This window comes from Pteropus medius, unplaced genomic scaffold, assembly GCF_902729225.1.
Source record: "Pteropus medius unplaced genomic scaffold, Ma_sr-lr_union100, whole genome shotgun sequence".
NCBI lineage: Eukaryota > Metazoa > Chordata > Mammalia > Chiroptera > Pteropodidae > Pteropus > Pteropus medius.
This window is the reverse complement of record NW_024350319.1, coordinates 3,632,738-3,649,594: the sequence shown is the minus strand read 5'-3', so window position 1 is coordinate 3,649,594 and position 16,857 is coordinate 3,632,738. Positions and strand designations below refer to the sequence as shown.

Below are 16,857 nucleotides of genomic sequence, written 5' to 3'. Positions count from 1 at the left end.
ATACCTTTTTCACATTCACCTCCTCCCACTGCTCTGCCTCTCTCACCATTCAAACACCTGCTCTGGGATCAGGACCCTCTTCAAACAAATGGCAGTGCAGGTAATATTTAAATATACTTTGACACCACTTTTAATACTGATATAAGGATATGTGAATTTTTTTTACTGGTTTCTGTCTTCGCATTTCATCCAAAAGAGTAAATATGTGGTCAAGAAAGAGGAATCACTCCTAATTTGGGACAGACCTCAAATCAAGCACATACAGATAAGAGAGGCTGTAATAGTATTATTGAACTTAATCAAAGGGGCAAGGGAGTTTTCTTTGAATAAATGGCTTAGAGCTAAGATCTGAAGAGGGGAGGGAAGGACATTTTGGCAGAAGAATCAAAATGAACAATAGCCCTGAGTGGCTGGGGTAGGGGTATAAGATAAGACTAAACAGAGTCAGATTTTCTCACATGAGTTTTCATTGTCCTAACAGAAACAGTAGGGTTTTAATCAAAGGATTGGGGTAAGAGGAGGATGATATGTTCAGAATTGTTCTTTAAAAAAATTCCTCTGGATGAGGAATGGAGAACAGATTGAAGGATGCCTGAGGAGACTCAGAGATATTTAGAAGCCATTTTGTTCTTGTTTCATTTTAGTGGCCCAGGTGAAAGATGAGGCTACCTTGGACAAAGAGCAGTAGAGTCAAGAAATATTTAAATGGCAAATATCCAAAACTCACTGGTAGATTAGATATGGGATTTGAGAAAGAGGAAGGTGTCGAGATGACTCTCAGGTTTCAAGATAGCACAACTGGATGAATAATAATGGCCTTCTCTAAAAGGATGAATACCAAAAGAGAATCAAGTTGGAAGACAGGGCTGTGAGTTCAGAATTAAACACTTTACAAATTAGAAATCTTTACGTTTCAAGTAATTAAAAAGCTCAACGTAATGTAGCTTAAACAAAGAAAAGATATTGCATCACATAATTGTAAAATCTATAAGAGGGCCTGGCTTCATGAGTGGCCTCATTTAAGTGTCAGACGGCATCACCAGGATCTATCTCTCATTCTATGTCATCTGGAATGGCTGGCTACTCTCAGACTTTGTAGGGTGGCTCCTGGGAAGCTTCAGGTTCACACTATCTCAATATGAGTCAAGTGCAAGAGGAAATTTTCTTCCCAAAAGTTAAACAAAAATTTCAAAATAAAATCTCTTTAGTCTTTATGGTCTTGATTTGGGTACATGCCCAACCCTGAACGAATTCCTGTTGCTAGGATATGCTAATTGTATTCTACAGCCTGAGGCTTAAGTCATCTTCAAAAAGAAGTTCATGGCTGAAAATGGAGGAGGGTTACAAATTCCAAAACAATATCAGGTGCTACTGCCACAAAAAGGATAAGTGGACATGAAGTAGTGAAAACAAAATAAAACTATCTCTTATAGGTGAACATAATTTCCAAAGTTAACAACAGGCAGATGGTGGACATTTTTAAAAATGAAAGCTTTATTGATAAATAAGGGGTACTGAAAATTGGCTCTGAGCATTGCCAGAGGTCATGACTATGGCCTTTCAGTTGTAACTGGCTCAATACAAGGATACAGACCATATGGGACAAAATTAACATAAGATAATTCCAAGAATATCTATTTTTTGGCGATGATCTGGAAGGTCCATCAGATGTCTTGCTGTAAAATAATCAAAATTGATTTTTTTCTATTTATGTTTAATTCACATCATGTAGGTTCAGTCAATTTTACTTTTCCCATTTTATAAGTACTACTCCAGGTATCAATAAAAATAGGTAAAGACCTTGGCACCTAGAATGAACAAAAGCAGGAGTGCAGCCCTCTCTATTTCCTGCCAGACTTATTTCTGCCTGGGAATGCTAAACTATGCACACACACACACACACGCACACACGCACACGCGCACGCACACACATGCACACATGCACGCACACACACACCCCTTGGGGGTGCTATCTTGGTAAGATTGAAAGCAAAAAGTAGTTTCCACTAGAGGGTGCTAAGCCTCAAAATAAAAATACAAACCAAGTACTTTTGATTTTCTCATACTTTTCAATATTCGTTGAGCAACTAATAGCTATATTAACCTGGATTCCCCCGAAAGCAGAGCCTGAAGCAAAGCTTGTGTGCTACTAATTTATTATAGATCCCAGGGAACAGGAATGAAAGAAAAGGAGGAGGCAGGAAAAAAGTGAGAGCCAATCCAAGAAGATCCATTTTTAGCAGGTCACATCTTGTTACTAAATACAGCTGATTCCTAGATCTTATAGTACCTTCCACTAAAAGGCCGCGTAAAAAACTGCTTCATCGAACAGTCCATCTAGACTGGATCAATCTTCCACTGCCCAAGTTTCACCCAGTGGGGTTTTAATTCCTTCCATCTGAGTTGCATGGATACAGACCCTGAGCATGTCTTCAGGATCTCATGCCAGTGTCTACAGAACAGAAGGTAAGAATTGCAAAGAGTAGTTGAAGAATGTTTGTCCTTTGACACTAAACATTAATTATCACTTTCCAGTTAAGAAGACAACTCGTTGTGGGTTTTCTAGGTACTTCTTAGTTCAAAATAGATTCCATTGACTTGATAGTCATCTAAGAAATTAGTTTTGTTGATTACCTCTATATTAATCCTGTTTACCTTTGCCAAATAAATACCACATTATAACTGATTGAATAAGCAGTGCTATTTGTTTTAAGAATGAGAACTTTTTAAATTTTTTCAAGTCGATTCATTTTGAAATATTTAACTTTTACTGTGGCATTAGAAACAGATGGACTAGGAAGAGAAGACATTTAAGCTGTGTCTTTAAATAACTATTGTACAACACTACAAGCTTGTTTTCCATTTGTCTACTTAGTAAATCAAGCAAATGTTTTATAGAAAGATTTGTCTGCCATAATAATTTGCATCCATTTGTCCCACCTGCTAAATAATATGTTTTAAATCTTCCTTTGTTATTTTTAACAAATTTATTTATAAAATACACTCTTTTACGTTAACTTTTTATTTGGAAATAATTTCAAAAAGTTGCAAAAATAAAAATAGTACAAATGAATATCCTTATACTCTTTATCCAGATCTACCCATTGTTAACATTTTGCCCTGTTATATACAGCTATATATCATGGTTCTTTGCCCCTAAATACTTCAATGTGTATTTCTTAAGAATAGGGATAGTCTCACCCTTTTGGCTCTCTGAGTGGCACCATGGCCGTCAGCAAGAACGAGCACCTAATGTAAGGCGGCAAAAAAGGATCCAAGAAGAAAGTGGTTGACCTATTTTCTAAGAAAGATTGGTATGATGTGAAAGCACTAGCTATGTTCAATATAAGAAATATTGGGAAAACACTAGTCACAAGAACTCAAAGAACCAAAATCACTTCTGATGGTCTCAAGGGTCATGTTTTTGAAGTGAGCCTAGCTGATCTGCAAAATGAAGTTGCATTTAGAAAATTCAAGCTAATTACTGAGGATGTTCAGGGAAAAAATCGCCTAATTTCCATGGCATGGATCTTACCTGTGACAAAATGTGCTCCATGGTCAAAAAATGGCAGCCCGTGACTCAAGCTCATATTGACATCAAGACAACCGATGGTTATTTGCTTTGTCTGTTCTGCATTGGTTTTACTAAAAAAAGACAAAAACAAAAACACAGCAATCAGATTTGGAAGACCTCTTGTGCTCAGTATCAACAGGTCCACCAAATCCAGAAGAAGATAATGGAAATCATTACCCAGGAGGTGCAGACAAATGACTTGAAAGAAGTGGTCAATAAATCGATTCCAGATAGCATTGGAAAAGACATAGAAAAGGCTTGCCAATCTATTTATCCTCTCCATGATGTCTTGGTTAGAAAAGTCAAAATGCTGAAGAAGACCAAGTCTGAATTGGGAAAACTCATGGAGCTTCATGGTGAGGGTAGCAGTTCGAGAAAAGCTACTGGGGGCAAGACAGGTACTGAAGTTGAACGAGCTGGTAGATATGAGCCCCGCAGTCCAAGAACTTGTTTAAAAATCAAATTTTTCACAGTGACAAATAAAATCTATTTTTGATGTTTTTTTTAAAAAAAAGAAGAAGGAGTCTCTCAGATAATGGATTATAAAATCTACTGTTCATATTCAATGTTAGCAGTTGATCTACTAATGCTTTTATAGTATTGTGTCCTTCTCAGGATAGACATTTGGAGCCCCATGACTTCTGTCTGTCCCTCATTGATGATATTAATTTTGATCACTTCATCAAGGTGTTTGACTTCTTTGCTATGTGTTTATTGTTTTTTATTCTTCTTTGCTGCTAAGAAGCAATTTGTGAGAAGACACAAAAAGACCATACAAAAATCTCGCTCCTAAGCAAAATTTCCCTCTAGATTTAGCATCTATTGATACTTGCCTAATCCAGTCTTCACAATACTAGTTACAAAATTTATTATTTTTTTATTTTTTTCTCTCTAGAACAGTCAGTCCTTGGCATTCTACTGTAAGCAACAGCCCTTCCACCATCACTACCACCACCCCAGTATCATTAATAAAGATTCACTAATTACCATGATTTTCAACAGGTTAGAATTTATACTGTACTCAATTATTTTGTTGCTTAAATTGTCCCAGAATTGGCCAGTGGGAGGCCTTCAAAGTCAGCTCCTGTGTTCTTGTGACATCTTTTTAAAAATTATTTTCCAGAATTTCTTTACTATCTGGATTAACAAGAAGTTCCAGGTCTACCTTGTATCTACCCTGCTCCAATTCTGAAGTCAGCCATTTTTCTAAGGAGCCTTCCTTCCTTTTAGTAAGGAATGGTTTTAGAGATCAAGATCTGGGTGATATGTATGCTCACTCCTACTGTGGGAACAGAAGGGGTCTTTGCTTCTTGGCTCTTTCAGCCAGAGCTAGGAAATCTATGCATACACAAGCATACAAATATGCATATGTACATAAATATATGAAAATAAAAATATATAGGCATATAAAGATGCACACACACACTTTTTTAAAAATCAAGTGCCAACACTAATTCTTCCAATTCTAATTCATATCTACAGAGTTTTTTCTGTAGATATATTTGTATGTCCCTTCTTCCACAGAGAGAATTATGTCCCATATTTATATGTCCCTTCTTCCACAGAAAGAATTCTGGTTCCCATCATATTTATTTATTTACTCAAGTCTTCTAATACATCTAAAATAGTTGCAGAATTTCTTCACCAATACTACTACAATAAATGAAACTATTAAAACGAGTTCGGGATTTATTTTTAGTTCTCTTCCCCTCCACCCACCCACCCCAACACATACACTCATACGCACCCTACCTTGCCCACAACTGAGGGTATATAGTTAAATACTGTGTTCATTAATTAACTTGAATTCCTTCTTTCTCCTTCTCCTCTTTCTTTCCTTTCCATTCCTTTTCTTATCTCCCTTCTGCCAGATTATAGTATTCACTTAAAATACAATTAGATTCATTTGTTTCCATTTGCTTTCAGGGTTAGCCCTTCTCTTTAATGACTGTTTTTATTTTTTGAATTTGTAGATTATTCTGTAGATTGACTTTTTTCAAAAGTCAAAACTATACAAAAAAGTATTCTGAGCAAAGTATTATGCCCTCCTATAGTCTCAACCCATTCGTCCCTACATTCTACAATCCCTTTAGGTAATCAACTTTATTGTTTTCTGGTTTATTCTATTTTTTCTTATCATTATAAGCAGATATGTGCATGTTTTCTCTTCTATCTTACATGAAAAGTAGCATACTCTAAATGTTCTTTTGCACTTTGTTGTTTTGTTTCATAATGTCTCTTGGAAACCATCCTGTATCTGTTTTCAGCTTTATTCTTTGTTACAGCTACATAGTACTCTACTGCCTGTATGTACAATAGTTTATTCAACTAACTCCAAAACTTGGACATTTAGGTAGTTTCCAATAATTTGTAATTGCAAATAGTGCTGCAGTGAATAGCCTTGTGCATATGTAGGTTTGGGGATAATTTCTAGAAGTAGAATTGCTGGGTCAAAGGGTAATGAACATGTAATTTTGTTAAATATTGCCAAATTCCTCCCCTTATGACTTGTTTAATTTTTTATTCCCAAAAGCAATGTACAGGAGGGACTATTTCCCCATAGCCTTGTCAAAAGGGTAGTCTTTAAAGCTTTGGGATTCTCACCAGTATGGTGGAATAAAAACAGCATCTCAGGGCAATTTTAATTTGCATTTCTCTTGTTATGACTGAAATTGAACATTTTTTCATAAGTTTAAGGACAATTTTATACCTTTTGTGAATTATCTTTGCATGTCTTTTGCCCTTTTTATAGAATTTTGTTTTTTTCTCTTAATTTTAAAATATTCTTTATAAATTAGAGATTAGCACTTAATCTTTGATATGTTAAAAATAACTTATCTTGGTTCATCTTCTGATTTGCTTATAGTGAATTTTTGCCATGCAAAAGTTTCGGTTTTGTTTTTATTTCTTTTACTTTTTTTAGTAAAATTTATCAATATTTTCTTTTATTGCATTGGATTTTTAGTCACAGAAAACTTTTCTTTATACCTAGATTATAGAAAAGTTCAACCGTATTATATTCTATTTTTATATATCTTGGTTTTAGTTTTACATTTAAAGGTCTAATTGATTTGAGATTTATTGCTGTGTATGTTGAAAGGAATGACCCTCATTTTATCTTTTTTTTCCCCCAAATCTATCTAATTGTCTGAATTACAGCTATTTGTTAAAAATTCTATTTGGCCCTAGTGTTTTGAGAGACTACCTCTATCATATACATTAGATTTTTATAAATAGTTGGATCTATTCTTTTCCATTGATCTGTCTATTCATGTGTCAGTTCTTTACTGTTTCGACTGTAGAGGCTTTGTTGCATTTTTAATATCAGACAAAGCTAAGCTTTACTCAGAGGTTTCCATTTTCACCATTTTCCTTAGCTACTCTGTTTATTTTTTCATATGAAGTTTAGACCAATTTGTATAATTCCTTAAGATGCTCACGGAGATTTTTATTAAAATTACATCAATAATGTTGAAGCATTCTTACCAAGAACAAAGAACATCTTCTCATTTGCAATGAACTGCATTGTGTACCCCCAAAATTCATATGTTTAAGTCCTAACTATCCTCCTCCATGCAACTATATTTGGAGATAGTACCTTGAAAGAGATAATTAAAGTTGAATAAGGTCATAAGAGTAGAACTCTAATTGAATAGGAAATGTATTCTTATAAAAAAAAAGAAAGAGGCACCAGGATACTGAAGTACGGAAAAAGGCAAGGCAAGGCCACAACAAGGAGATGCCATCTGCAAAACAAGGATAGAGGAATCCAACTCTACTGGCACCTTGATCTTGGACTTCTGGCCTCCAGAAATATGAGGAAATTGATTTTTACTATTTAAGTCACACAGTCTATGATATTTGGTCATGGCAGTCCTAACATACGAAGACATGACTCATTTAAATCTACTTATGTGTCTTTAAATAGTGTTTTTATATCTCTTGTCACACAGGTTTTGAAAAATTCCTGTTAAGCATATTCCCATATATTTTATCTTCTTTAAAAAGTCTGTTATTTAAAGAAAAATTCATATCCTCCTCTACTTTTAACAGAGTGTTTTCTTCCTATTTTATCTTAAATCCTTATTTAAAAAATACTAGTGGCTTTTTTCCCTGCATCTTCACACTCCTTTTTTGAATCCTGTTTTTCTTCCTACAAATATATTCAGATCTCCTCTATTATGAAAATATAAAAACCAAGCAAAGCCAAAATCTTTAGTGTAATATTTCCAAAATTCTGTTGTATGGGATACCAGTTCCTTAAAAAGTTTATAACTACACAGAATTATTTCTATAGTGTAATACACATCTGCAAACTAAAAATTCATAGTAGCCAAATAATGGACAATGTTAATTTAATCAAATTTTTCCAACTGCATTTGACCACGGAACCATTTTTGCTTCAGAACACCTGTTAACATCACATGAAGTAAGTGCTCCCTGGAACAGTTCTTCTTCACTTATTGTTCATTTGAATCATCTCTTTTTAAGACTACCAGTGATTCCTATTGCCAAATGCAATGGGCTTTCTTCGGATACTATTCTCTTTGCCTCGTTCCTAATATTACATATTGTTAACTACACTTTCGCTTTTAAACTCTGCTTCCTAGAATTTGGTAGCAATGCATGCTCCTGGCTCTCTTTCAACCTTAGTGACTTCATCTTCCTTCTCTCTTTTGCTGCACTGATTTGTTTCTCTCATTTCCTAATTATGGGTGTTTCTTAAACTTATTCATTCTTCCTTTTTGTCTTTTGCCTATGCCAGTGGTAATATATATTTTTTTATATATACGGAGGCCTAGACCAAACTCCAGACCTACTTAGTCAGAATCTGTAAGAGTCAGATCCTGGCATTTGATTTTTTAAAGCATCATCATCAAATTAAAATTCCAAGATATAATTTTTCACCTATTAGATGAAGAGACTAAAATTTTAAATAACTGCTATGTATTTTGCTATACCTAGCTTAAGGTTAACTTATATCTCTTATAAGAAAAAGACTCTTGGCATTATAGACAGTTGGGCCATATCCATATAAATTTTAAAAATACACCCTTTGACTCAGGAAATCTACTGCCAAGAATTTATCTTACAAGATGTACTTGCACATGTTTAAATTATCAATATAAAAATATTCATTGTACTATGTTTGTAATAATAGATAAATACATTAAAATGCCTTATTAAATTGTGGTATATACAGTGAATATTGAAACACTATGCAGTCCCTAAAAATAAGGAGGCAGTCTAGCTGTACTGCCATGAAAAAACCTTCAAGACAGCCAGTTATAAGACAAAAGCAAGGGATAGAACAATGTGCATAATTTGACAGCACGGGATGAGGAGAAGTGGAGGCATATACACCTATGTTTGTAAATGCCTAAGAAGTCTTTTGAGAAAAATATGCATTACACTGATAGCAATGGATTGCCTCTATATAGAGACCACTAGCAGATACCAGCTCTCTGGGGCACATTTAAAAAAGCACTCTCTCCAGGTGAATAAATTAGAAATATTCACCTCTCTTTCCCACTCTTTCCCTCTCATCTTCTTTCTTCCCTTCTTTCTTCCTCTCCCTTCATCTTTCTTCCCCACCTTCTATGTGTTTATTATGCATAGTGTACCTTGAGCAACCTTTACAAATTAAAATGGACATACTCTTTGACTTTGGCTGAACCAAAGGAAAAGAGGCTTACTTTTCACTGTGTGAGCCATACCACGAGCACATGTTAATTATTCTAAATAGATAAACAGACAGAGTATGTGGTTCCATCAAAAGATTAAGAACCATGTTCTATGCCCTGCTCATCAATATCTTCTCAGATAATGCCCAAATCTACCTCTCGCTCCAGACCTTCCAAACCCCATTTTCACATTAACAACTATCTACTTGATATCCCATTTGGGCAGTATCAACTCGAAGTCAATTATGTCCAAAACTGAATTTTTCTGCAACAAGCCAATTCATCCTCCTGCCTTAGTCCCATTCTTTTAATCTTATTCAATCTTTAAAAATTGGATTTATCTTTATCTTCTTTCTTTCTCCCTACTTCCTTGCTCTCATTTCTCAATCACAATAAAAGAACACAGGATTTGGAGTGCACCAGATCTGAATTTAATCTTAGTTCTCCTATATACTTATGATATCAAGAAAATTATCTCACCTCTCTGAGTCTTAGTTTCCTCATCTTTAAACAGGGGAATAATACATACATATTTTGGAAGGCTGCCATGAAGATTACATGGGGCAGATTTTGTAGAGTGCAGCTTTGGCAAGTTGGAACTCAATGACTGTCAAACCTCACCTCATTCCAGCCATTTTCCAAGATCTCTGTGGTCAGTCTATTACTTCCCCATAAATTGGTTTCTCCAGGGAACTCCAGTCTTTTCTCTTCCCCTTTCTTCTCTCGCCCTGAATGATTGGAATTAGTAAAATCCCAGGAAACTATAAAGGATCACAGTTCTAGAGAGAGAGGGTTAAAAGAATGACATAAGTTATAGGTAGTTGATTATAGTAAGTGGCAGCATCAAAGGGTAGCTTGGGGTGGAGGCCCTTATTTCTTGATGATCTCCATCATCACTTTCATCATGCCTAAATTTTTTAAGTAATAATTTTAAATGTGCAATTGATGTTTTTGTCAATTTTACATATACTGTCAATGAAGCCATATTTTTAAAACTTTGGTATTTTTATTATGGTTAACAAACAGGATATCCCATGTTCTGGCTCTCCCTTTCCATAAACGTGGATATTTATTAGCGCCTATCTTCACATGACATATTACTCATCCTTTCCTCTCTTATTGCTTCTTCTTTTGGATTGTGTCTCTTTATAATCTGTCTTAGATGCAGCTGTCAAAGAAAAATCTTCCTAAAGTGTAGCTTCACATACTCCATGTTTCTCTTCACCAAAACTTTCCATCATTTCCAATTGCTCAAGGAAAAGAAACATACTTCTCTCCCAAGTCCTTTGCAATCAAGTACCAAACTAGCTCATATCTCATAGCTCCCCAAGAAATAGTCTATATTTCTGATTCTAGCCAAAATGGATTATTTGTCATTTTCTAAACTTTTGCTCATGTAGCTTTTTATTACCAGACCACTCGCCTTCTGAAACCCTGTTAGCCCTTCAAGGTCTATCTCCAGCATCACTTCTTCCACGATGGCTTTTATTTTTTTAACTTATGCTGGTTTTAGTTGTGGTCAAAATAATCGTCATTTTAATGTATGTATTTATCAAAAAAACATTTATTTTCTATCTAGTATTTAGAAGAAACTGTGACAGAGAATAAAATAATTTGCATCTACTAATACAGTGTGAGGGTTTGATACTTTGGCCTCAGAGAACACAACTCATTGCTGGATCCTAACTTTATTACCAAATAGCTGTATAGCCTTAGACAAGTAATCTCTCTGGCCTCAGTTTATGATTAATAAAATAGGTATAAAAAAAAATCTTCACTGGACAATTGTTGTGAGAAATAGAAATAATCTTGCACATGGTAGCCTGTATGTCATCGTTGTTGAAAATGTTTAATAAATGTCTCAAACGAGTTGGGATCCAAGAGAGACCAGGTTTTAATCCCAACTCTATCAACACCTTTGACACATCATTTCTTATCTCTAGGCCTCACTCCTTCCCTCTCATCAAATGTAAAGCAAAGAGGTGAAGTCTATGCCCTCTGACTCTGAGTCAACATGAGTAGTTAGTCCCTAGGCTGCAGTGTCCTGGGTTTAGGCCCATACTTTGTGTGGCCACTAGCTGGCAGGATTGCCACATGGTTGCTTGGCCACTCCCTGTCTCCACCTCCATATCTATCTCAAGGAAAGACTTGCCTTAGAGACTGGACCAAAACAAACAGACACTCTAGCCTGGCAGCAGCCTAGGCTTTGGAGTGTAGCTTTACCAGATCGTAAAAGGAGAAAGAGAAGCAAAAGTCTCCAGCACTTTTGTGCAAAGGAGATAGTTGATTTGCTTCAAGCTTGGAGGAGGAACTAGGATTCCGAGGGACAGCTGACATTTCTCCAGCCTGTCTGCCACATGGTACATGCCTCCGTAAAGAGCTACAGGTGACGCAAGCCAACACAAGCCTGTGTCCCCTAAGAAAGAATCTGAAAAAGCTGCCTCTCTTAGGAGCTACATTTCATATCTCATAAAATACTTGTGAAAATTTGGGATCTGGACTTGAAATGTCCAAATGTGTGGGCAGCTCACTTCAATTTCTCCAATCTTCTGTTTCCTCCTTTATCAAATGAGTATAAACCAGGTCTCTGAACTCCTACTTCTGCCTCCCAGAGCTACAGGCCATATAGAATCCTGGAAAGAACATGGGCTTCATGAGCATGCGGACTCGCTTTAAAGCCTGTTCTTGCCATTTACATGAACCCAAGAAAATTTTCTAAGTTTCCTTATCTACAAATTGAAGCTATAAACCTATCCATTTCACAGGGTTTTTCTGAAGATGGAATGTAATAGAGTAAGTGAAAGTGGCACATAGAGTTCTCAACAACGTGAATTCCTATCCCTAATTATAAAAATACAGAACATGATTAAAAATTTGTACATGTGCACCAAAAGGACAAGATCAATATATATCAAACTCAGAGTTTCTCTCTAGTGATGAAAATTCAAATGATCGGTATTTTCTTCTTTACGCCTCTCTGTAGTTTCTAATTTTCTAAAATAAATCTTTATTACTATTATTACTTTTTTATTATAGGAGAATATATGTAACATAAAATCAACCATTTTAGCCATTGAGTACGGTTCTGGGACATGATGTATGTTTGTGCTGTTGCGCAACCATCCACCAGCATCCATCTCCAGACTCCACTTATCATCCTAAAGGGAAACTCTGTACCCATTAAATCATAACTCCTCATTCCTCTTCCCCTCCCCCCATGCCCTATACACCCTCATTCTCCTTCTGTCTCTATGAATTTGACTATTCTAGACATCTTGTATAAGTGAAATCATACAATATTTGTTCCATTGTGTCTTGCTTATTTCTTATTTCACTTAATATAATGTCACTGACGTTTATCCATGTTGTAGCATGTATCAGAATTCCCCTACTTTTTAAAGCTGAGTAATATTCCCTTTTATATATACATAAATGTATGTATATATACCACATTTTGTTTATCCATTTATCCATCAATGTAAATTTGAGTTATTTTCACCTTTTGGCTTTTGCAAATGCTGTAAACATTGATGTACAAAGGTCCGTTCAAGTCCCTGTTTTCATTTCTTTTGGGTATGTACCCAGAAGTGGAATTGCTGAATCATATAGTACTCTATGTTTAATATTTTGAGGAAATGCCATATGGTTTTCCACAGCTGCTGCACCATTTTACATTCTGGTAGTTTTCTTTTTTATCTTTTAATAATAGCTATTCTAATGAGTGGTATGGTAAAGCGGTATCTCATTGTTCTTGTTGCATTTACCTAATGGCTGATTTGCACTTTTCTAATGATTAGTGATATTGAGCATTTTTTCATGCTATTAAATAACTAAAAAAGTTTTTTTACTAAACAAGTGGTTATATTATAGAGTAGAATATAACATTCATAGAAATTTTCAAGCTAAAACATGAGACTTCAAAGAAATTTCTCATATGTGGTGGGAGCTTAGATCTACACTTTGAGATTCCCTGGGAGCCCTCATTCATTCTCCTCCACCATGGGGATGGGTCAGTGAACAGTTTCAGACCCTTCTAGTCCATAAGCTCACATGAGGAGAGAGGGGTGTGATTGGCAGCGAAGGCCACAGCTACCTGACTAGATGGCATTTAATAAGAGAAAGTTTTCAAAGGAAACTCAGCCCAGAATTAAAATCAAATCAATTCCAAAAACATATAAGGTACCTAGAAGCTACTCTGCATGTGACAGTGATCAAGTTACTCCTTGTGAAGTAGTGAGTAAAACAGATGTTGAGCAATTGTTACCGGTCTAATGAGTATTACTGATGTGGAATTAGAGAACCATGAGAGGTATAATAAGAAAACTTAAAGGAAAGGGTGTAGGAAACACAGAGCCAGACTCTGAACTTTAGGAGGTCCTAAAGTGTCAGGACCTCCAGAGGAAGATGGACCAGGAGCTAAATGGAACACAGGAAGCAGTGATCACCAAACATCTGTCTGTGGGCAAAGTGGTAGCTGATCATCAATAAAAAGAGAAAAAGAAAGATACTCTCATGAATTTTTCATAAATCTAAATTTACCCCATATGAGAATTATCATTAGGGATCAAATGTTCTTTCTTTTAAAAAATGAAAAATATTCTTAATAAGCCAAAATAAAAGGTGCAAACCCACTTCATTTCTTAAATTTTGTTGTGAACTTTAATTGGTATGTGACATTTCAGTACTCCCTAGTACTTTAAGATTTCCTGGCCAGGAGCAAAAAGTGAAAGTTGCCATGGAGAAGGGTGAACCAATCAAGACACACAGAAGGCTTGATCTAGGATGACACCCATGGACTCCAAACTCTTCCAGAAAAGCTCCTTGAATGGCTTGTTATATGCAGCCCTTTCCCCACCCTTATCCTCCTGAGCAAAGGACAAGAATGGGATCTGCTCATTTCTTTTGGACTTGTCTGGCCCAACCTTTAGAGTGGGTTAGTAAATGTTTTCTGTAAAGGGCCAGATAGTAAATATTTTAGGCTTTGTGAGCCATATGATCTTCATCATAACTCCTTAATGCTGGCACTGTAAAACAAAAGCAGCCATAGACAATAAACAGACAAACGGCTATGTCTGTATTCCATTGAAACTTTATTTACAAAACGAGTATAGGGCCAGATTTGGCCCATGGGTCATAGTTTGCCAAGGACTACTTTAAAGAGCAGAGAGAAGAGCCTCATAAATCCCAGGTCAGCCTCAGTACTAAAAATAGATTCCAGTCATTTTAAAGACATGAAACGTGTGGCATAGGGAAACTCATGGTTTTGAATTCAGCATAAACAGATGTTTATACTGCCTTGGATCTGAAGATCAATATCATCATCATTGCTAGAATTTTATAACTAGCTGCTGTATGCCAAGCAATATATTAAAGTAAATCGTAGGGATTATTTTATTTAATTCTCACAACCACACTGTAGATATTACTGTAATTTCCACATTACAGCTGAAGGAATTGAGGATTGGGAGGTTATGTGGCTTGCTTAGGCTCGATGGAGCTTGGAATTCCTTGAGCAGTGGATAGTGGTTCATAGAGCAGAAGACATGGAATTTTGCTTCCAGTCATGGTGCAAGGAACAGGGGTTAGAGTTATCTTCCAACCTAAACAATTAAGAAACTGAAAAAAATCTATGAAACAATAGTTTTAGACATTCAGCAAGCAGGCAGAACAGGACAGTGATCCCTACGAGAAGATAAACAAAGAGGTGAATGCCAGGATGACCCAGTTCACTGTCTGCAGAGAGTTTCCAGGCTCTATCAGAAGAGGGAGGAATCAAACAGAGCCCAGCCATTTGAAGACACAAAGTCTGAAGTTCTGGAAGGCCCGAGCAGCTAAAATGTCTGGGCAGAGTACTAGAGAGAAGAAGCCACACAGAAGGGAATCCCAGAAAGCTGCAGAGGGTTCCCCCTCCATCTTTAGCTGAGTACTAATGAGTACATGTGTATAGAGAAACTACTGAAGCAGGGAGAGAATCATCAGAAAGGAGCACCGCCCCAAGGTCACCCAGTTGGAATATTTTATGTTCCTGCCAGCCAGAGTAAAAAATCAGCCCTACACTAAAGCCTGTCTAGGACCTGCCCAATGAAAATTAAAAGCAAGTCAAAAAGATCAATTTGTTTCTAAGTAACTCAAGTGCATCTCCCCTGAAAAATTTAAAACATATTTAAAGGATTTTTAAAAATCTGCACCCAACAACATAAAATTCACAGTGTCTTGCCATCCAATAAAAAATTAACAGGCATTTAAAGAAGCAGGAAAATATGACCGAAAAGTCAAGGGGAAAAAAGATCAGTCAATTAAAACAAAAACGGAAATGCCATAGAATATACAATTCATCACCACGGATATTAAGATGGCTTCTATAAATATACTCTGTATGTTCAAGAAGGTAGAGGAAAGCATACACATAAGAAACGAAGGTTATGAAAAAGACCCATATGAAACATGTAAAGACGGAAAACGAACAATAGTAATACCTAAGATGAAAGATCACACAACTAGTAAGTAATAGACCTGAGATTCCAACCCTGGATTGACTCCAACTTTGATGCTTATTGCACTGCTATATCATTTTTGTAGCAGAGAAGACTGATAGAGAAGGCAAATCGAGCACCATTTTCTTAATTAAACTAATTGGTTCTCACATGGAAGTAGCATTTTTAAAAATTTCCCTAAATGTTTGAACTATCTTCTACTTACACTGCACAAGAGACATCAAGGTTCAGTAGATACTGTCCTGCATTATTTCTGATGATCAAAGTAGAAGGTACTAGGAAAAGAAACAAACAATAACAACAACAGAAACAGCCATTGCTACACAAGTGTAAATCTAACCACATCTGGGTGAATTTGCTTAGTTTCTTTTCTATTGAGAATACCTGTACCTCTTTTTTTTTTTAGACAAACATATATGTGATAAAAGTTCATTAATTGTACTTCAGCTCAGTGACTATTCAGGTGCTATTCAGATGCTGTAGGAATCTACCTTGATCCATCAGTGACATAAGAGGTATCAAAAGAAGAGAGGGAACTTATCTTAATGGAGGAAAATCCTGCATATTTCCAAGGTAAGTCGGACCTTGATTCTGGCATCTATATTTCACCATAGTGGGGCTGGAGCTCATCTTTTGGCTTTTCAGGATATTTTCAAGAGCAATATTTAACCAGTAAAAAGGAATAAAAGTTTTCAAGTCCCTTTGCTATGTCTGTTTGCATATTACACATTGATAATTACACCTGAGTTTATCTCCTCAGGAAAAGCACAATAAGTAAGACTGTAGGTTCATACATGATGCATAACATCTTAAAATTAGATGCAATCTCAAAGATCATTTAATTCTCCTTAGTCATTTTACAGATGAAGAAACCAAGGCCACACACATAGATAATGGCAAAGGTAGAGCTAAAATCTCTACTTTACTTGTCAGAGAAATGGAGTGTATGTGGGAAGCAATGAATTCACCTTTTAGATGCCCAGATCCTTAATCTTTCTAAATAAGAATAAAACCTTCTGTGAATTAGATGAAATAATAATGTTGCATTAAGTTTACACATATTTCAGTGGATGCCACACAGAACGTACTTACTACATGGATTTAA

The 16,857-nt window shown here is 35.9% G+C and overlaps 1 pseudogene; it reads left to right on the top strand.

The window, feature by feature from the left end:
- The first annotated feature begins 3,225 nt into the window (after positions 1 to 3,225).
- Positions 3,226 to 4,070, top strand: LOC120583130 (40S ribosomal protein S3a-like; annotated as a pseudogene).
- The last annotated feature ends 12,787 nt before the right edge of the window (positions 4,071 to 16,857 follow it).